This window comes from Brienomyrus brachyistius, chromosome 7 (genome assembly GCF_023856365.1).
Source record: "Brienomyrus brachyistius isolate T26 chromosome 7, BBRACH_0.4, whole genome shotgun sequence".
In the NCBI taxonomy this organism is placed as follows: Eukaryota; Metazoa; Chordata; class Actinopteri; order Osteoglossiformes; family Mormyridae; genus Brienomyrus; species Brienomyrus brachyistius.
This window is the reverse complement of record NC_064539.1, coordinates 24,656,444-24,677,673: the sequence shown is the minus strand read 5'-3', so window position 1 is coordinate 24,677,673 and position 21,230 is coordinate 24,656,444. Positions and strand designations below refer to the sequence as shown.

General features: G+C 49.7%; 1 pseudogene; it reads right to left on the bottom strand.

Moving 5' to 3' along the window:
• Positions 1–1,282: 1,282 nt before the first annotated feature.
• LOC125746281 (calcium-binding protein 1-like) lies at positions 1,283–20,625 on the bottom strand (annotated as a pseudogene).
• Between the last annotated feature and the right edge of the window lie 605 nt (positions 20,626–21,230).

Sequence of the window (21,230 nt, the reverse complement as noted above, 5' to 3'; positions counted from 1 at the left end):
TATTTGGGCATGTTTGATTTGCAGGGTTTTGCCGGTGTGGTTGTCAGACCTGCGTTGCTAAGATAATTATCACCACTAGATGGCGCCACATCCCTCTTGGTTAGACAGCAGGGCCTGTTTCCATGGTAACTCAGCTTCTTGTACTGTACTTCTAAGAGTGGGATGTCACTGAACATTTTAAGCAAGTATGAGTTTCTCATGCCCTAATGCCTCTGTATTTTAATTTAAAAAATAAATATACACAGTAACTCTTCAGGCCTGCCAAACCCAACATAATAATCATTATGATTATAATTAAGTAGGAATAACGGCAAGAATATTAATTACTCACTGTTTGACATGCAAATGATCTGTTGCCACATGATGTGTAATAAAAAACAGCCGTGATGCAGACCCTGTCTGAATGCAGGAAGACCCCCTCCCGTGAATGTTGCCGCATTTGCATAATCGTAAGGACAAAGTCACTGACTCCCGGATTCTAGATTAGTCTTTATTTGTATTTGTCCTGTTATAAGAATAGGCTATTTTTGTGTACCGAAGTTGTTCTTTACTGCTGGCGTATGCATGCATAGAAACGGAAAATGAACAGATAACACACGAAAAGAGGCTACTTAAGATGTTTCACGCATGTACAAAAAACACAAAGCGATTTTCCCATGCTCAGGCACAGTGGAGAGCTACGTGACACAGCTCTGACTGCAAACTACGACATCAGGACTGTGAAGTTTAACGTGACAGACGTACTGCTGAAGGTCACATGAAAGGACCGCAGTCCCCTCAGGAGCTCGCACACATATAGTCACCGGACATGTACATTCGGTAACATGCCGCCATTTCATCGGGGGCTGTTCGGATAGACTGGGCCGCAGCCTGAGGTTTGTGCCGTCAGATTGTGGTCCTGTGCTTGTAGATCTGCATGTAAGCATAGCGAGACGCATGTGTGGATCGGGGAGCAGGGTCTGTCGGTCTCCGCAGCAACTGAGGTTAAAAGCTTCAGATCAAGGGCTCAACACTGGCATCACCCACGGGATTTGAGCCTATGACCTTCTGATTACAGGAACAGAGTCCACTCCCATAGAGCCACACAATTGCCCCATGCAGCTGTATGCAGATGTTGCACTGATCCAGCATGAACCCAGTGTAAACACTGATTATATATTTGCTGTAGATATTTAATCCTGTAACTGATATCTCATATTATTTGCTGCATTTACCATGATCGGAGTCTCTAAGGAATGGATAAATAAATACGTAAAACATTATGCAGAGTAAATACACAGTTGTAATCTCACTAGCTTGAAATGGGACACCTCACTCATTGAGTGTATTAAAAGAGACACACATTAAATGACATTGTGTCTATGTGACAAATAACATTTAAAAGAGGTATTTTTCCTGTCTTGGGTGGCTGGTCTCCCAACTCACGTTACTTACATCCTCCCGTCCATCTGCTGACAATAAAAGTGGGAGATGTGTGTCAGGGTCACCGTTAAGGTCACTGCTCCTCCAAGTGCATGCACAGTAGGGCATGACACCTGTGGTTTGGAAGCATTATTGCTGGGAACCTTGAACACACAGTGGTTTTCCACACATGAGGAGGAGCGAGGAGGCGCAGGGGGAGGAGTCGCTGCACTGCTGCCAGCCTGGTCTCCCCATCGGCCTGGTGTGCAACCCGCAAGTCAGGCTGCAGGCTAGGGCTGTTGGTCCACCCACTGACCCAAAGCTGTGACATCACTCTTTCCTGGGTCAATAGTTCGCAGGTCTGAGGTCAAAGTTGAAGGTTCTCTCTCCTAGTAGAACTTTGGGAAGGGGGTGGGGGGGGGGGGGTTCAGTTTACGACGCTCACTCCTGCACTCCCTCTCTCCATCCTTTGCCATGGAGACGATGGGGGTCGGGCTCTCTGGCGTTCCGACACTGTCCCCAATTTCAGCGGGACATCATCCGGACAAACTCTGGCAGGGAGGCGAATGGGAAGAGCGGGAATAGAGAAACAGAGGCGGTCAGCTCTCTTTCCTCCGGCAGGTTGGACTAGACCACGTCGAGATGGCTGGCAGAGCGAAACGGGGGCGCCAGAATACTGTGTGGAAATAAATTACCTTTATATACAGTGAGATAAATTTTGACGGGTCGAGTGTGAAGGAGAGGCACAAAACCGTACGTAACCAATCCATCGGGTTAAAAAAAGATCAGCTAAAAAAAGACATTTTCAATCCTCTCTCTGCTCGATGGCAGAAGTGAGAGATAATCTACGAGGCAACATAATCCTCTGAAAAGGGGATAATCTGACAATTATACAGTCTTCAGCTTCTCATCTTTTTTTCATGCCTGGACCGCTAAACATTCTGTGTTTGCCATCAATCGTTCAACCAGGAGAGGCACTGAAAAACAAACATTAATAAATATATCTGCTTTTTCTCTCCATTCCAGTATGTCCTCTTTACCTTTCCTTAACCCCTCCCTGTCTTTTTCACTGCTTGTTATGGTGCCTGCTGGTCCTGCGTGGCGTCTGGAGATGTGGGTTTTTTACTGAATAAACCGAGGTTAAATACCTCGCTCAAAACAAACAGCGTGGGCCGGCATAAAACCTGAGCCTGAGATTGTCCTGGTCCCAAGTTAAGCTCCTCAGCATGTGCTGAAGGTGGCTTCTCCCTGATAGAGACAGCGGCGAGCCTCACCCTCGAAGTCCACGTGACCGTCCCCGTTCAGGTCGATGTCCCTCAGAATGTCCTCCAGGTCTTTGTGGCCCACCTGGACAAGGAGGTGCAGGGGCATGGTTAATGACACCGGCCGTCTGCCTCCATTTTGATGGTGGGAGAGTCAGTAATCAGTCAGTCAGTCGTCGGGCAGTCAATAAATCAATCAATCAAGCATCAATCAATCAAGTCAGTCAAATGTGGTTTAACAAATTACAAGCATATTAGCTCAGTTTGCAAACAAGCTCTGTAAATCTCTGTACTGATTTCCTTCTTTCTAATGTGACTGGTAAACAAACAGCATTCAGAATCCAAACCACAAAGAGATGCAAATAACCCAGGAACTGGCATCTATTAAAGAACAAATGAAGTCAACCTTAATAAAACGGATGTGTGTGTGTTGGTACATGAGATCTCACCTGCTGACCAAGGAGCTTCTTCATGGCTTCTCTGAGCTCCGCTGTGCTGATCTTCCCATCGCCGTTGGCGTCAAACTGCCCGGGGGAACAGGGTGGGGGTTGGGTGGAACAGGAGGAAAAAGATGAATGTGGCCAGATGACAGATGGTGGATGCAACAGAGGTGTGTACAGTCTTTGTAAAAGACACCCGACAGGCGAGGCAGTGCCCGACCACACTCCAGTCACTGTGCTTTTTGGGAAAAAGAAATACGCAGGTGAAATAATCCATATAAAATAAACTATTACTGTGTGAAATAACGCGTATATGACATGTATATAACAGGGATGTGTTCCTGTCCCCCCAGGATGGATGGATGGAGGGATGGATATAATTTATTAACTAATGAGGTTGAAGTCCCAATGAAAATTGGGAAAGTCACATTTTTAAAGATTTAACAAGTATCATCATGATTTTGAAAGTATTCCTATGGTGTTGCAGAGGGAACGTACTTTTCCTCTGAAATTGCTAAATCACTGATAATGTGGCCTGGCTGCACAAGCCCACGTCTGTGCTATTCCCCCCCCCCCCCCCCCCCCCCCCCCCCCATCTTCGATCCATATTCTTCCCCACCGCCACCCCCGTTAGACATTAAATTCAATTAAAAGGAGCTTAGACAGCAAATCCAACAGCCGGAGGCACAGTCATGCATGTTAAACGGCCGGACACCCCTTTCCTGATGGAGCAAGGGCGGAGCGGAGAGGGCATGGGGGGGGGGCGGTGGATGCAGAGGAACGTCAGAGCGGCCTAGGAAAGGCGGGACCCCCCCCTCCCCCCCCCAGCTCGAAACACTACCTCCTTGAAGGCATCCCTCAGCTCCTTGACCCCGATCATGTCTGCTGTCTCGGCCAGCAGCTTGGGACCCATCAGCTCACGAAGTCCTCAAAGTCCACGTGACCCCCCACTGCAGATGGCAGGAGCATGGAGAAGCAAGGGCTGCACTCAAAGGGCTGCAGCCTCTGCACTCTCTCTCTCAGGCACACAGACAGGCTCTCTTTAAATCGGTGGGCATCCCGTGCTCTAAAGCTCCCCAACAATGAAATGATTCCCACCCTCAACCAGCAAAACATGAAAACCAACAGGGTAGTTTTTTGCAGAAACGGGCATCTCTTCTACAATTTATGGGCACCCCTCCAAGGGATTCGAACCCACAACCCTTGCATTGTTAGCACAATGCTGTACTTGTTACACCCGGTGTTTTCCAATCTGGGCCACAGGAACCCACAGACATTTTTTGTTTGTTGGGAGCAAAATCTTGGACCGTCTGTGGGTCCCTGAGGACCGGACTGGGAAACACTGTGTACCAGTGGCCACTCACAGTTCATGTTGATCTGCTGGCTCAGTTCGATCAGCTCCATCTCGGTGGGCATGTAGCCCATGGTCCTCATGCAGTTGCCCAGGTCTTTACAGCCGATGAAATCCATCCTTGTCCTTGTCAAATTCCCTGAAAGCCTCCCGTAGCTCTGTGAGAGAGGAAGACGAAAACTGTCACTTTGTTCCACCTCAGGGGGGACGTGCCGGTGATGGACAACCGGTCTCTTCCACATACAGGAGTCCCTCCCTGCACCACCCTTCAGCTCTCCAGGGCGACAGACTCTCAGCACTCACCATCCATCTCCTCTGGTCTCAACTGCCGATCCTGCAGAGGAACAAAAGAAATGAGGGACCATCAGTGAGGTTCCTGCTCAGTCCTCCAACAGCAGCGGAACCAAGAAGCCTGGAACTCTGCAACCTCTTCTCTCTTGTAGATTCTGTGGGGCTATCCAAGGCTTACCACTCAGCCAGCATCATCTACTTGACGCGCACATCCTACACAGGTAACATGCAGTACTGGTCTCCACCAACCCCATTGTTTGGACCCTAATGTCCCTGATCATTCCCGGAATGTTCTCTAACTGCTTTCGGGTCCGACACCTGACTGGTGCAGCATTCAGGTTCCTGCTAAATGATTCACTGAAACTGCGGCACCTGTTTGAAAAAATAAATTGTGCATGTTTAAAATTTCACTCAGGACTCACTCTTGTGTCCCAGAGCCTGATGATTCAGCTGAATGGATACTCCCCTATCTCTGTTTTTTTTTGGCAAAAGGGGGAGAGAGAAAATCTCTGAAGGGGAACCGTCAGACCAGGAGATAAAGCTCTCTCACAGACAGTGCAACTGGATTTGGATGCCTGCTGCCGCTTTGCCCCTCGTCCTCTGGCTCTTCGCGGATTCGCTGACTGTGGTGAGACTGACTGCCTCCTGGGATTTATTTGCAAAGACCACCGTAAGGAGGACACTGATTTATATGACGAATCTGCCTCATGGAAAGTAGAAAAACAATTCTGATTGCTGGATGAGGCCCCTCGTCTTACCATTTCCTGACAAATCAGAGTTACACCCGGACACAGTTCCAAATAGATTCCAGTGGCTTTGGGAGGAATTACCATGGAAACACACAAGTTACATGACAGAAATAGACAGGTAACATAGATCAGTGATGCCTAGACCACATGATAATGAGGTCATGAACGATTTAAACTGACAAAAGGATGAATTGCAACATATATGTGTTAAATCCACCCAGTTACCTCACATACTCTCTATCTCTCCATTCATGCATCATCTCAGTACCGAAGGAAACACGAGTTTTTGAATTTCATTTGAATTTGCAATAAAGAGAATGAGTATGAAAGTTTGTACGGTGTGACTTTTTGTGTGAATGAGAGCTGATGCTGTCTGTCCATATGAATCAACACTACGGATGTGCGTGTGTCAGTGTGCGTGTGTCAGTGTGCGTGTGTCAGTGTGCGTGGTGTGTCATGGCTTATATTTTGCGTGAGTGTGCGCATGCCCGCGCAGACTTACGTACAGCCTGCCGGCTCTCAGCGAAGCCCTTGCGCAGGAAGATGCAGGCGGGGCCCAGCACGTTGTGCATTAGCGTGCAGTTCTGCGCCAGGGCCACCAGCGAGTCCTGGCGGGCCCCCGTCTCACACGAGCGAACCACCCTGTAGCTCTTCTTCTGCTCCTGGGTCGCAGTTTGGGGTCAGAGGGACGGCCGGTTATGCACCGGTTAGAGGCTAGGCTGCGTTGTGCAGATAGCGGGGGATTAGGGGGGCGGGGTTCGCGAAGGAGGGGGGTGGGGGCTGGGTTTCTAAGGAGGGAGCTGGGGGCGGGGTTTGGAAGGATGGAGCTGGGGGGCGGGGTTTGGAGGGAGGGAGCTGGGGGGCGGGGTTTGGAGGGAGGGAGCTGGGGGCGGGGTTTGGAAGGAGGGAGCTGGGGGCGGGGGTTTGGAAGGATGGAGCTGGGGGCGGGGTTTGGAAGGATGGAGCTGGGGGGCGGGGTTTGGAAGGAGGGAGCTGGGGGCGGGGTTTGGAGGGAGGGAGCTGGGGGCGGGGTTTGGAGGGAGCTGGGGGCGGGGTTTGGAAGGAGGGAGCTGGGGGCGGGGTTTGGAAGGATGGAGCTGGGGGCGGGGGTTTGGAGGGATGGAGCTGGGGGCGGGGTTTGGAGTGGAGGGAGCTGTGGGAGGGGTTTGGAAGGAGGGAGCTGGGGGCGGGGTTTGGAAGGAGGGAGCTGGGGGCGGGGTTTGGAAGGAGGGAGCTGGGGGCGGGGTTGGAGGGAGGGAGCTGGGGGCGGGTTTGGAGGGAGTGGGCGGGTTGGAGGGAGGGAGCTGGGGGCGGGGTTTGGAGGGAGGGAGAGCTGTGGGTGGGTTTGGAAGGAGGGAGCTGGGGGCGGGGTTTGGAAGGAGGGAGCTGGGGGCGGGGTTTGGAAGGAGGGAGCTGGGGGCGGGGGTTTGGAAGGAGGAGCTGGGGGCGGGGTTTGGAAGGAGGGAGCTGGGGGCGGGGTTTGGAGGGAGGGAGCTGGGGGCGGGGTTTGGAAGGGAGGGAGCTGGGGGCGGGGTTTGGAAGGAGGGAGCTGGGGGCGGGGTTTGGGGAGGGAGCTGGGGGCGGGGTTTGGAAGGAGGGAGCTGGGGCGGGGGTGAAGAGGGAGCTGGGCGGGTTTGGAAGGAGGGAGCTGGGGGCGGGGTTTGGAGGAGGGGAGCTGGGGGGCGGGGTTTGGAGGGAGGGAGCTGGGGGCGGGGTTTGGAGGGAGGGAGCTGTGGGTGGGGTTTGGAAGGAGGGAGCTGGGGGCGGGGTTTGGAGGGAGGGAGCTGGGGGCGGGGTTTGGAAGGAGGGAGCTGGGGGCGGGGTTTGGAGGGAGGGAGCTGTGGGTGGGATTTGGAAGGAGGGAGCTGGGGGCGGGGTTTGGAAGGAGGGAGCTGGGGGCGGGGTTTGGAAGGAGGGAGCTGGGGGCGGGGTTTGGAAGGAGGGAGCTGGGGGCGGGGTTTGGAAGGAGGGAGCTGGGGGCGGGGTTTGGAAGGAGGGAGCTGGGGGCGGGGTTTGGAAGGAGGGAGCTGGGGCGGGGTTTGGAAGGAGGGAGCTGGGGGCGGGGTTTGGAAGGAGGGAGCTGTGGGTGGGATTTGGAAGGAGGGAGCTGTGGGCGGGGTTTGGAAGGAGGGAGCTGGGGGTGGGGTTTGGAAGGAGGGAGCTGTGGGTGGGATTTGGAAGGAGGGAGCTGTGGGTGGGATTTGGAAGGAGGGAGCTGTGGGCGGGGTTTGGAAGGAGGGAGCTGGGGGTGGGGTTGGAAGGAGGGAGCTGTGGGTGGGGTTTGGAAGGAGGGAGCTGTGGGTGGGATTTGGAAGGAGGGAGCTGTGGGTGGGATTTGGAAGGAGGGAGCTGGGGGTGGGGTTTGGAAGGAGGGAGCTGGGGGCGGGGTTTGGAAGGAGGGAGCTGTGGGTGGGGAGTTGGAAGGAGGGAGCTGTGGGCGGGGTTTGGAAGGAGGGAGCTGGGGGCGGGGTTTGGAAGGAGGGAGCTGGGGGCGGGTTTGGAGGAGGGAGCTGGGGGCGGGGTTTGGAAGGAGGGGAGCTGGGGGCGGGGTTTGGAGGGCGGGTGGAAGAGGGAGCTGGGGGCGGGGTTTGGAAGGAGGGAGCTGGGGGGGGTTGAAGGGAGCTGGGGGCGGGGTTTGGAAGGAGGGAGCTGGGGGCGGGGTTTGGAAGGAGGGAGCTGGGGGCGGGGTTTGGAAGGAGGGAGCTGGGGGCGGGGTTTGAAAGGAGGGAGCTGGGGGCGGGGTTTGGAAGGAGGGAGCTGGGGGCGGGGTTTGGAAGGAGGGAGCTGGGGGCGGGGTTTGGAAGGAGGGAGCTGGGGGCGGGGTTTGGAAGGAGGGAGCTGGGGGCGGGTCCGTCCGTGTGTGGGCATGAACCATTCGCTCTGCTGGCATGTCAGGGTTTCATGCTGGGACAATCAGCTCCCTGTTGAATGATATTTCCTTGCCAGCCTGTTTTATTCCTGAAGAGCTACTCGCTCACACCAGCATGAATCATCTCTCATGCTTCTGTGGCACCTTTCCCTCCTGGTTATATCATCTGCAGTAGCCAGACTCATACCTAGTGGGGAGGGATCGGTTAGGATCCATCCTCCTGTCCTTCAGATAAATTTAGCCCAACCTGTGATCCGAAATGTGGTTCTTCCCAAACTTCGCATCCCGCCCAGCATTCGTGTATCTGCGCGTCGTCTACGCAAAGACAACAGCCATTGCCGCCCGCCTTCGCATTCATGACGACTGCTACCTGAGCCATGAAGGATGTACTTTTGCCGCCCATCACAAGGAAAAAGAATCTAAGGATACGAAAAAGCCTACAGATAGAGTTCAAAACTTTACACATGAACGAAACAACAGCAACAACCAAGAATGATTTAGCCAGCAAACTAGTGCATATTTTCCCTCATGAGTGCTATGCATTAGCCCTTGTTCCGTACTTGCGCACTTATTAGAAATGAAACTGCAAATTCTAGAACAGATAAATGTGTGGCCCAGTTTTTTTTTAAGTATCACCGATTTGTTGTGACTAAGCAGTCAGCCGAACACTACGTCTGCAGTGAACGTCGGAGAGAAAAACACTAATTATATTGTCGTTGACCGTATGAACTGTAATATGTAATTAAGTCTGCAAATTTCAGGCTAAGTCTCACTGTATCTGCAACTTAAAGACAAAGAGAGACGGCAACACAATCAAAAGGTGAGGAAAATACAGGTATTGTTATACATTATAGCTTATCTGGTTTCTTTTGTTTACAATGAAAATGGATACTTTGTTTGGGTACAGTTGTTTCCGGTAATGCTGAGGGTAGACCACCTTCCTTGTATAACGTGCTATTCTAACTGTGAAACGTTACATAAGTGTTTATTCGATGGTTATATGTACAGTTTTTTCCTATAATAAGACCCGATGTTTTTGCCTTGTCCTTTGCTGCGAGCATCTTGTGATCTGTACTAGAGCTAAACAGGGTCCCATCCATTTGGGCCACTATATTTTGGGATGTCATTATTTACATGTAGGATGCAACTAAACAGCAATTAAGCCATTAGAGAGGAAAGAAAGGGAGGAGAAATTATTTTAGCTATTTACTCGCCGCGGGAATTAACAGCGAACAGAAAGGAAGACATCCAGGCATTTCATTGTAATGGTTAATTACCCAATAACCCAGAGCAGTTTATGAGTCATCTGTAGGTCAATCAAGAACAATACAACAGCTATTGCTAATGCAGTCAGACCACAGTGGCCTTTTCCCCTATGGTTAAGGCTGAAGGAGGTCCCCTTTCTGATTGGCTGAGTGACATTTGCTTAAACACCAAACAAAGTAATGGAAAACTGTTTTTTTTTTTTTTATATCAAAGGTCCTTCTCATCAAGGGTCTTCATCCATCTCGAGGCTAACTGTAAACTGCTGACTGTTAAAGGCAGGGAACATGCAGCCATCCTTGTTCACTGGCAGCAGAGATGTTATGGATCTCTGCAGAGCTGGTCTTTGAGGGAGTAAATCATCTGTACCACGGCTGAAGCAGAAGCTCTCTAAAGTGACGTAACCAGCACGCTGTGAACCAGAGTCCGTCTGTGTCCATGCTCAGCGCTGGGGAGGCCACTGTGTCCCTCTCAGGAAATGCCCACTCTGTTCACACACCCCAACTGCCCTCACGTCCTCCGTAACTCGGAGGCTGGTCCCGTGTGTTGGTGGATTGCTAACACGTTGGTGGGCACCCCGGCCTACCCTCAAAACAAAGGGACATGAGGGAAACTGAAGTGAAGTGACAGAGCCTCAGAAGGGATGGGCACAATGGACGTCTCCCAGGCATGGTGAAGGACCCATAGTTGTCCGACACTATGCCTGCTTCGGTAAGCGTGACATGAATTCCGCAAGTAATGACCAAGCGATTGGTCGAAACCTGCAGACTGACTGGTACATAGCGACTGACTGACCCTGACTACTACAGACAGTCTTTACAAGATACAAACTGACTCTGTAGTCATAGCGCTGGACTCACAGACAGACCCCACCATGAAAGTGACTTTGCCAAACCCCACCTTCCTGAACACCCTCTGGGCACCGGTCACCCGCACAATTTCTCGGACAGCGAGCCTCCCAGGATGCGGTACCTCAGCAGGCGATGAGAAATTTACCGTTTACGCCAAATCGCCAGTAATCACCGCGCTTATCGCTGTAAAAAAAGAACTTACAAAAAAAAACCCAACTCCTGCCAAATTCCAGGCTGTCGCCCAAAGCTGCAAGCGCAGCAGGACACAGCAGATCTTACAGCGGTGAACACAGGCACGCCACCAATGGCGCACAAAATCCCCACCCTAACGGCTCCCAGCTCAGCGTGCAGTGGCGCTGAAATTCCTGCCGCTTATGCAAGGATATTAATTCCAGGCACCCCCGGAAAAAAACGTGATCTTGCCATCTTTCAGAGGCGAAGGGGAGACGTCTGACTCAATGCGATGAAATACGAAAATGTTCCCCGCAGATGTGGCAGCTCTTTGAGTTTTCGTCTTCGCTATCAGTTACTGGAGTCGTACTTCGTCAAAGAGCCGGCTGACCGCCCGTCTGCCCGGCCGATCTTGGTCGCGAAGGAAGGCCAATGTGACGCAGTGGTGCATGATGGGACAAGCCTACCAGGAGATGGGGATGACAGGGCCTCAGGGTGCCTCACCCGCCCTCCCGCCTGTCCATGTCGCCATCTCACTACCTTGCAGCGTCTCTAAACATTAGGCCCCCTGGGACTGTGCCGCCAGCTAAAAGAATGGCATCGTAAGAGACCAGCGCGAAGGCGAATGTAAACAGGCACAAAAACGGCACACTGCGCTGCACCGCCCTCCATGCCTAAGGTGCTCAGGTGGACCCAGGGCACAGTGGCACCTGCTGGAGCACATGCCCTAACAACAGGTCCGTCAGTGAAAGGAGATCCACTTTCCGACTCGGCTGGATCCCGTCCTCCGATTTGGCACCAGCATGGAGCAGGATCTCAGCAAACCCCCCCCCCCCAACTCCACCTCACCCCTCCCTTCACATGCAAAACACAGCTAGCAAGAAAGGTGTAAGAAGCATCTACCGTCCCATCAAACATGTCCCATCACGGCAGGCAGGACATCTACAGCAGGGTGTCCAGAGGCAGATCAGCACTCTGTCATCTAGAGTTACAGAAGTCACGGAGAAGGATACACAAACAGCAAGACGAGCCTCTCCTGCCGTAAGTCCAGTCCAGTGCGGTGCAGAGTAGCCAATGACTCCTGGTCCAACAAAGTGTTTCAGTGCTCAAAGGCAGACGGTTTGGTCTGATCGATTCCAGGCCCAGAAAGATTGATCTACCAGACCACATCCTGGCAGAGAGGAGTCCGACAAACTATGGAACGAAACCAATCTTGCGGGTTATGTCTCAGTGCGGTCCACTCGGCGCCGGACACACGGACGGTGGGGGGGAGGGTGGGGGGAGGGCTTGTAGGCAGGTGGTTGGGGGGGGGATCATGCACCGCGACGCATCACAGACAGGCTTACCTCCTTAGACAGTTTTCTAAGTGGAGACTTTACGCAGTTGCCCATAGCTGGGACGCTCTCTGCCGGTCTGCCGTCTCAGCGGTGTGAGTGTTAAGCGTGTGTGTGTGTGCGTGCGTGCGTGTGTGTGTGTGTGCGCGCGTCAGAGAGAGAGAGAGAGAGAGGGAGAGAGGTTACAGCGGATGCGCTGGCATGCGCTGCGGGGTCTCTCTGCGGGGCATCTCGAAATTTGGGGAGGGGGGCCGGATAGAGGGCAGAGGGGATGGCGAAAGGTGGGGATTGGCAAAAGAGAGAAAAGAAAAGTGAAGGGATGAAAGGAAGGAGGGAAGAAAATGAAACCTGAAAGGATGATGAGAGGAATGTGCAGTGTCCCGCAAGTGATGCGAGCCCTCGGAGCCGAAAATGCAAGATTGCTTATTAATTCGCAAATACTCACACCCGCTGCCTCGCTCGCTCTCTTTCCCCTTCTCGCTCGCTCTCTTTTCCCCCTCTCTCTCCCACCCATCCAAACAGAGGAGCCGGGTGAGACAGTGCGACTCATTTGGACAAGCATATTACCCAAAGAGGCAGAGACACTAATCTGAACACACACACACACACACACACACACACAGACACGCAGCATGCGCACGCTCCTTCACGCACAGGCATGTGTCGCGCGGCTATAAATACTCGGCACACGCGTGCGGATGTCGCCGCACGCTGTTAAGGGCAGCGCCGGGATCGGCGTCAAACGTCGCGGAAGGGATTTGTGGATATTAACGTCGACGGGAACCCGGCCAGACTTTGAGTGCTTAGTCGTGCTCAGCGACGTCGCTCAGGATCGACCATCCGTCCTTCTGAAAGAGCAGCGGGTCCAGCAAAGCAGCTCCGCCGTCCGCATGGTTGGTCCACAACTCGCTCCATCGTTCCTTCCCTCCCCCAAAAATCACTGTCGTTTGACCTCCTGGACGCCTCTGCTACGCCATCTGTCTTTTTCTTTCCTTTTCTTCGTCCACATTTGTCTCCTTTTCTATAGTTTTTATGGCTTCCCCCCTCCCTTAAACCCCCAGCTTCCTCACCCACTGCAGCACCACCCCCCCCTCCCCATCAGAGCTGATGATTCATCTCGACGATGAGCGCCCCCCCCCCCCGCCGACCCACGGGCGGCTCGTCGTGAACCTCAAAATGCATCACAGATCAGACACACAAGCCGTCCGATCACATCACGTCAGCACTCGGGGCACATCCCCCCCCCCCCCGGCATGGGGCCTCCCGGAGATGCCCGCATGCACGTGGACCGCAGACGGAACGGTCGGGTCACACAGTCATGAACGTGAATGCATGGGCTCACAGAGGTGATGATCTCAGGCATCTGCACAAAATCCACACCTTCATGGAAACATATATCGTCCCACAAAGGCGTTATGCTAAATTCTGGAAGATTGCCACACACAGGTTTCGCACGGATGTAGATACAGGGTGGGGAAGCTGGCAACTAAAATAACATCGGGTTTTGTGAATGTGGGATGAAGATGTAAGTTCAAGGATGATCCCATTATGTTCAATGACCCATATTATGATGGGGGGGGGAAGCAGGGCCCACGGAGAGTAACCAGGGCTGTGGGGCATGGGGCAGTCTCCCACTCCCCTCTGAGTAAACAATAAGACACATCTGGACCACTGACACCGCCTCCCCAGGTAGCAGGGTTGAGGGTATCGGGGCTATGATGAGAAAAGAAGGACGAAAGAGGTAATCAAATGTTAAGGAAGGAACAGCAGCAGCGACAGAAAACCAAGAGCTGGACAATGATGTGTCAGGTGACATTTCCCACAATGCACCAGTCACTGCTCGCTATTATTCGTGCAAATCTGTGTGCTTGTATGCTTTTATATTACATATAAATAACAAAAATATGTGCGCTAATGCGGCCCATCAGGGCAATACTGATTATTCACTAATTGTGCAGAAGAAAGGTACGATGTTGCAGGAAGCTGTACCTCATTTCTGCTCCACACACGACCAACTAAAATCACCGCGTGGTTTTCTGGGCTGGTGTGATTGGTGCAGAATGTATTTGCTAAAAAAAAACAAGTCATGCAGAAACTTCTAGGGCAAGTGAGTTTGGTCATCTGGTGAGACCCAGGCGAAGGGGCAGGCAGGTCGTAATAGACGCACACGGTTCATACACATGCAATGTCACATATTGGGTTCCTGCTATGTGCGTAAACACCTATTTCTACGAAAAGGCTCAAGATGGCTGAACGACAGAAAGCGGATTACTTGCAGAATTCACCCAAGCTTTTGCAGTGTGTGACTCTCGCTGTCACTGCCGCTTCTGTTTCCTCCGTTTCTCTTTCCGCCCCAACACTGTCTTTCGTCAGTTGTGTCCTCATCTCCCTCCCTCCCTCCCTCGCTTTACGGCAAGGTCAGTCTGACCTGAGCTGAGGCTGAAAATCGAGTGTGAGCATCAGAAGACAGCGAGTCGGAGAGGGAGAGAGATAGAAAAAGAGAGAGAGGGACGGAATGAAAGGTCCAGTTTCCTCTTTTATATTGAGCTCTCTGCTTTGAATCACTATATCTTTCTCTGGTTAAATCTTCTCACAATCTACATGTCCACTGTGTGCTTGCTGCCTCCGAACACAAACGTTTGCACAGCAGGTAATGTGAGAGCTGAGCTAGGAGGGCATTCAAATGGAGGCAAAGCGAAAGAGGATAAATAGAATGGAAAAAAAAACGTAGTGAGACAGTGGCCATTCAGCAACCCCTCTCGTTCCATTGTCATTCTCCATATTAACTGTAATGTGGTTGCTGCAGGAGTTTAAAAATTGGCTGTTACGTAACTCGCTATAAACCAGTACCGCAATTCTCATTCTTTCCTCTGCCACTAGGTGGAGCCACAACAGATCTGCTCACGCTAATTGAACAAACGGCACTCCGATTAGCCTGCCCTGGAACTGGAAAGTGACATGACGTCCCAGCAGCGTCGGTTTCCCAAAGCCGAGCGGGAGAGGTAACTCGTCCGGGACGTTTCGGCTAATAGCTTAAGGGTCCGGCCATTTTGGGTCAGCACCCCGCCGCATGAGCGCAGTTTCTCTCATGCGGCTGAAGTTAAGGCTGTGCAGAAGATGCTGGGTTCGCGGCCTCAGGAGCGGCGCTGGTGTGAAGCCGGGAGCCGTTGCACACACTGGATCAGAAAGTGGGGTGTCAGACACTTGCTTCTAATTCTCACTGGCTTCATAAGTTGAGGTCCAGCTGTCTAATATCATACATTTTGCGGATAAACACAGCCATTAATCCATCTCATAATAACATTATCATCCAAGCCTCTTCGCCCCCCAATTAGGTCCTTCACCGGCCCACCAACGATTCTCAGTCAAGCTATCGGGCTATACATAGAAGTCAGCATCATGGCTCATTCTGCCAGATTTGTATTTCGTATTTTTTTTTTGTCATTTGCCAGCGCACTTTGACAAATGGAAAGGGATTGGAATAATTTTTTACGAGAATATAAAAACAGAACATTTCGCTTCGCTCATCTCTGCTCTAATCGGGCCTTGGATAGTCTAAATTTAGCAACCGCTACCACAGAATCATTTCAGGAAAAATTTTGTTCATGAAAAAGCAATGCACATTTCTTCATATGAGAAAAAACTGGAAATGAATACAATTTACCCGCTAGCTTCTACAGCAAAAACACAAGCATGTATTGTTGCTTACACACCATTTGCAATTTCTTATTACTCTTTTCACATGTAATTATCTCACAACGCCTTACAACACGTAACATTTACATACTCGAGCTTCCAACTCCATCTACCCACAATGCATTTGTTCTAATATTAAGTCCTGATGATGATCTCTAAGAAGCCAGTCAAAAATATGACAATAAAAAGCGATTACAATAAAAGTGATTACAATAAAAAGATGCTTATCGTGTACAGAGATCTTGAGATCTTCCGGATTTGTACTTGAGTATTTTTAATTGTTTCTACTTTTACTTTCACTTCGCTACATTTCTGAGCCAAATAACGACTTTTTTCTGAATAAAAATAAAATAGGCGACTCAGTCACTGTATATTCAAACTTGTCTTGAATTAATTTATAGAGATATTCTGTTTTTTTTTTTTAATCGATGAATTTAAATCTATAGTAGGTCTTCTTTTTTCTTAGGCACTTTTAAAACGAGGTATTTTTTACCTTTACCCGAGTAGTATTTTCCTGGATGACTTCAGTAACATTTGGTGTGGTACTTGTATTTTTACTCATTTATGAAAAGTGAGTACTTCTTTCACCATTGGAACTCACTAAAAGCAAATCATACAAACCATTACGGCTAAGCCTATTGTTAATGTGGAGTCTAGGTAACAGATGTGCACGTGCTGTAGGGGAGTCATGCACTTAGCGACTGACCTTGGATCAGTTTGACTATTTACTCTCGAAGATCATGGCAAGGATGTTAACAAGAGCAGAATGAATATCAGCACCCGGGTCCAAGTGTGGCCCAAGTTTTATTAACAATGTAATAACAGCAATAGTGATATTGGAAGGAATGGTTGATAAAATCTGTTAAAATTCTACACAGCAGGTATTCATCTCATATGTCCTCTAAACTAACGGTGGGGGTAAACATATGTACATTAAACTAGCATTTATTTGTTCAGCACACGTTTTTTTCCAAAGCGACGTACAATCGAGAAAGCGGGGTCAGGTCAGCGAGTCCCAGGTGGAATTGGGGTTAAGCCCCTTGCTTAAGGGCCTGATGGTGGGATCACTCAGCCAGCCGCGGTCCTTGAACTGGTGACGTCCAGATCAGAGCTCCTAACCCACACAGCCAAACACCACTCCATACAGGCTACTCAAGAATCTTAAATTATGCCACTGCAGTGAAACAAACAGCTAAACGATTTAGAGCACAAGTCAATGGGCAAGCTTGAGTAGATCAATTCCTCCAAACAGTGAATCCTGTAGGCCTACTTTCCTGCACTATTGTTCATTCCGGTTAAATGCAGAAGTTTCAATTGTTTGTTCCTTTCGTCTTACCTGTTTTTTTTTTTTTTAAACAAGCTGGACATTTTTAACAAGGATCCTCGTTTTTACATCTGTAGTTTATTTATTTTGGCAGAGGACAGTTCCCTGAAAACGGAGGGATGCATTGGCGTTTGGATCTGCTTTCTGACTGAGTGAACCTTGGATCCGACCGGCTATGTGTGCGATCCGTGTCAATCTGACCCAGGAGCCAGTCAGCCTCGCCCCGGATCCGGCACTGTATGGGTTTATTTATGGGGGTGCATTAGTTACTGCTCTGGTGTCTGCCTCCAGCAAGAGGCCTCTGGCTTTTTCAGCAAAGGCTGATGCGTGTAAGAAGAAGCCATGACAAACTGGCATCTCGGTACATCACGCCTGCTAACGCGGCCATATTCACCGTCACCTGTGCAATGCAAACATTTGCCATGTTATGTCAGACGCATTCAGCCACGCGACCATAAATACAGAGCAAAGTGGCTCAAGGTTCCATTTACATAAATGATGTCGGGGGATTTTTAGACTAATTAAAAGATGCTCGCGTTTGACTTCCAGCGTGAGCGGAGATGTGGTGGATCGCAAACAGATTAACATGTTTTTGCAAATGACATTCTTGTAAATATTTTGCAAACTGCTGGCGAAGTGACAGGTGACAGATGGAGGGCCCTCCACATGACTAAGTTAATAATAAAATGAATCAGACCTACATACATACAGAAATACCGCGATGATGTTATTTATAGGATTAACTTATACTTGGTTATAAACGATAAATATGTTACCTATGAGTGACTCATAGAAAACAAGTACGACCACTATTTCCTAATATAATGCCTTCACTACTCCAATAATTTCTTATATCATTCCACAATCTTTGAACTTTCTAGGCTATGAAATACCACTCATTGGTAAGCTTTACCTTTCCTCCGTTCCTAAGGAACTATCAACCATTTACGGTCCATCGTCTTCTGCTGGAATCAGATTGTTTGACTTGTTCTGTAAAAAGAGTCGGACTAAACAAAAATAGCTAAATGTTGTTGTCCAGGCTCATTCACTGGCAAGACACGTCCAGACTTGCTGAACACAGCGGTTGGTATAACAATAGGAGATGGGGTTGCCAGATTTGTTTACAAATTGGGATCAGGAAAAGATCTGTTATTAAACATAAATATCAATCTAAAGCTGAAGGTTTTCATCTCTATTAACCTATTGTGCTATTTCCACACTGTCAGGAAAAAAGGATACAACCGTGGTTCTGTTTTGCTCCCGAAGGTATATATAAACAACATTAATGTACCCCCAATGGTACAGAAATGTTCCTCACAGTCCATTCGTGGACCTTAAATTAGACTAAAAGGTACATTTACCTAAAGCTATGGTACAACTGGCTAACTCTTAAGGGTATACAGTGACAAGTAAGGCAAAATCAGTATTTTTTTCTGACAATGCGCCTTATCTGAACGTACTGTGGTGTATGAGTCCACCAACTGCCATAATAAAATTAATAGGCAGTTCACGCTAAATGTAGATAGCTGAAGAACAGATGATGTCTGACTCACGACCTTCATATGCAGCACCTCAATTCTGTTATTCTTCTTAAAATTAGCATCCGATAGCCAGAAGTTTGCGTTAGCCTCGTGTGGACGTCAGGTCCTCAATACTTGGCATCACTTATGGTTGCCCTGCATGTCAATAGCTTAAATATAGACACAATATAAAATATCCATAAATAAATAATCGCATTTATTTCGATTGGGAAATATTACTATGTACCCATGTGCTGCATTAACTGTTTCTGGGACTGAGTAAGCTGCATGCGTGCATTTCTTTTAACATAATTTCTTAACTTGAATAGTTTGTTGTTATGAACTTTTCTCAGAAAACCGAACCCATAAGTAAGAATTCTACAAGAGCCCAAACTGTCTGTAAAGCGGGGCTATGTCCTGCACGTGTTCTTGACACTTACTCTCAGATAAAGTTCGGGGTGTAAGCACTGACACCGTAATGATAAAGTTTAACTCTATATAGTCTTCTGTATTCCTCCTGATTCATGTAACTACAGCTACACTAGTATTGTACTGTATCATTCCGTATTGCATTGAGGACATATTGTGTTAGTATTGTCTATGCCGCTGAACACTGTGCCGCCCACATAGCCTGCGCAAAATAACTTGAATTTGGTCACAGACGGGTAATTCATGCTGTAGCATAAATAGAGGTGGGCGCTCGCTCGGTAAGATCCATTGTATGTTTAATGCACAGCCCATCTAGTGTAATGTAAATGTGAGCAGCTTACATAAAGCTCACAGTAAACAGAACATAAAACTGTGAACCAATTACGCTGCCCCAGCTGGATTTGTTTGATCTCAAATCCTGTCTTTGCAAAACCGCTATAAATGTAATTAAATATTAATAATGCATCAGCGCTCCCAGCTTGAAACTTACTTGCCCAAACACCGAGTTGACGATGGGGTGCAGTTGGGACTCTGAGAGGGGCGAAGCCGCTCTCGATTTCCCAGGTTTGCTGCAGGAGTGACGTGCCGAAGCGGAGACGGGAGAGGACGAGGCGTCAGTGTCGTACGTGGTCGCGGTGCCCGAGTCCCTCCTGGTTCGCACCTTAGTCTCGAAGAAGGCGGCTGCTTCGTCTAATCGGCTGGACAGGGACGGTGTCGGGGAGGATGTCCCGCTTGACCGGCGGTCGCTGCAATGATGCACCGGAGACAGATCTGGCCGCGAGTTTTTGTGATGGTGGTGGGGATGCTTTGACCGCACACCGTTCTCCCGTCCGACAGCCAGTCTTTCTTGCATCTTCTCCCGACTGTACCCGGGGGTCAGCTGGGCGTACGGCTGTTGGGACGGCTCCTTGCTCCCTTGTCTGGCCCCGCCATCTCGGAGTTTGGGGTGACACAGTGGTCGCCGGGCACTCGCGTCGCACTCGTCCGGCCAGCATTCGTCCTCCGTTGCGCCGCTGCCTACGTGCGATGTCGGCCGGCGCTCGCTGCGGCGACCGGCGACGATGCGCTCCGACCGGTGGGCCACCCTTGCGCTCACCGCAGAAGGTTTCAGCAGGGATGTCGTAGAGTCGCTCTTGGGGAGCGTGGAGCTCATCGCTGCCGTGCTGCGCGTCTCCACACTCGAAGACCGCCACTGTTGTCACCTCTCAAAGGAGGTAGATATTTCTACGTGGGCTTCGTCTGCAGGTGCAGATCATCGTACATGCGATCCAGCCTCCGGTTTGACTTTGTTTGCAGCCTGGCAATAGAACTACGACTAGTAGCATCTACCCTTTAACTCCATAAGACGGGGGAAAAAAGCGGCTGCAAAGTTTGAAACGGCACCTCCAGAGGTGGCATCCAGTCGCCTCGTTACGTAGTGCGTCTCTATTCCAGCCCAGTGCAGGTGGGAATCATAGACGGCAAATAATTCCCGTCACTGCAGACACTGTAGGAGTCGCCGGTGAATGTTAGTAGGCCTGCCTACCTTTGGAGCGGCTTTCTATGTGTGCGGAGAGTTGTCCTTGATCGGCGCACTTCTCCATTCAGTCCCATGTGACTGCAGATTTTAATGGCCCGTTTAAAAGCACAAATTAAAAAGGAAATTAGTCAGCTAGACGCAGGCTCTATTTCTGAACTAATTGAGAGAGCCTCATGAGATTTAAAGCCACCTTTCCGTGCGTGGCCATATGCGTGAAAAGGGGAAACTTCGTTAAAAATGAAGCCTGCTATGGCACGGAGCATCTTGTTCCCACAACGTTTGTCCTTCAGTTTCAAATAATTATTAAACTTATAGAACGACGGCTGGACTTTAGCCTAAAGCTCGGAGAAGTGTATAGAAGTCAAGTTAATTAGGTCTAGTCCTCTCAGGGATATTGTTGTCTCATAGTTATATATGTTGGAAAACAAAAAAAAATATTTAAAGACCAAAATGATATTATTGGCTCTTAGAAGAACAACACTTTTTGTATATAAAAACACGATATTGCCTATCTTTGCATGTATCATCAGGGATGGCATAGGGGTTGAGGTATATATCATCCATCCAGCACAGGGCCCAAGGATGGGGACACTATGGATGACATGCTAGTTTAACATGCATAAGTTCAGCATGAACACCAGAATGACTGCGATTCCACTGATAGGCTAACTGACCTCTGCTCACACATGTCTTTAATAAGCAAACGCTTAAGATATTATTTTTCGTTTTTCCCTTTTCTTTTTTTTTAACTGTATATACA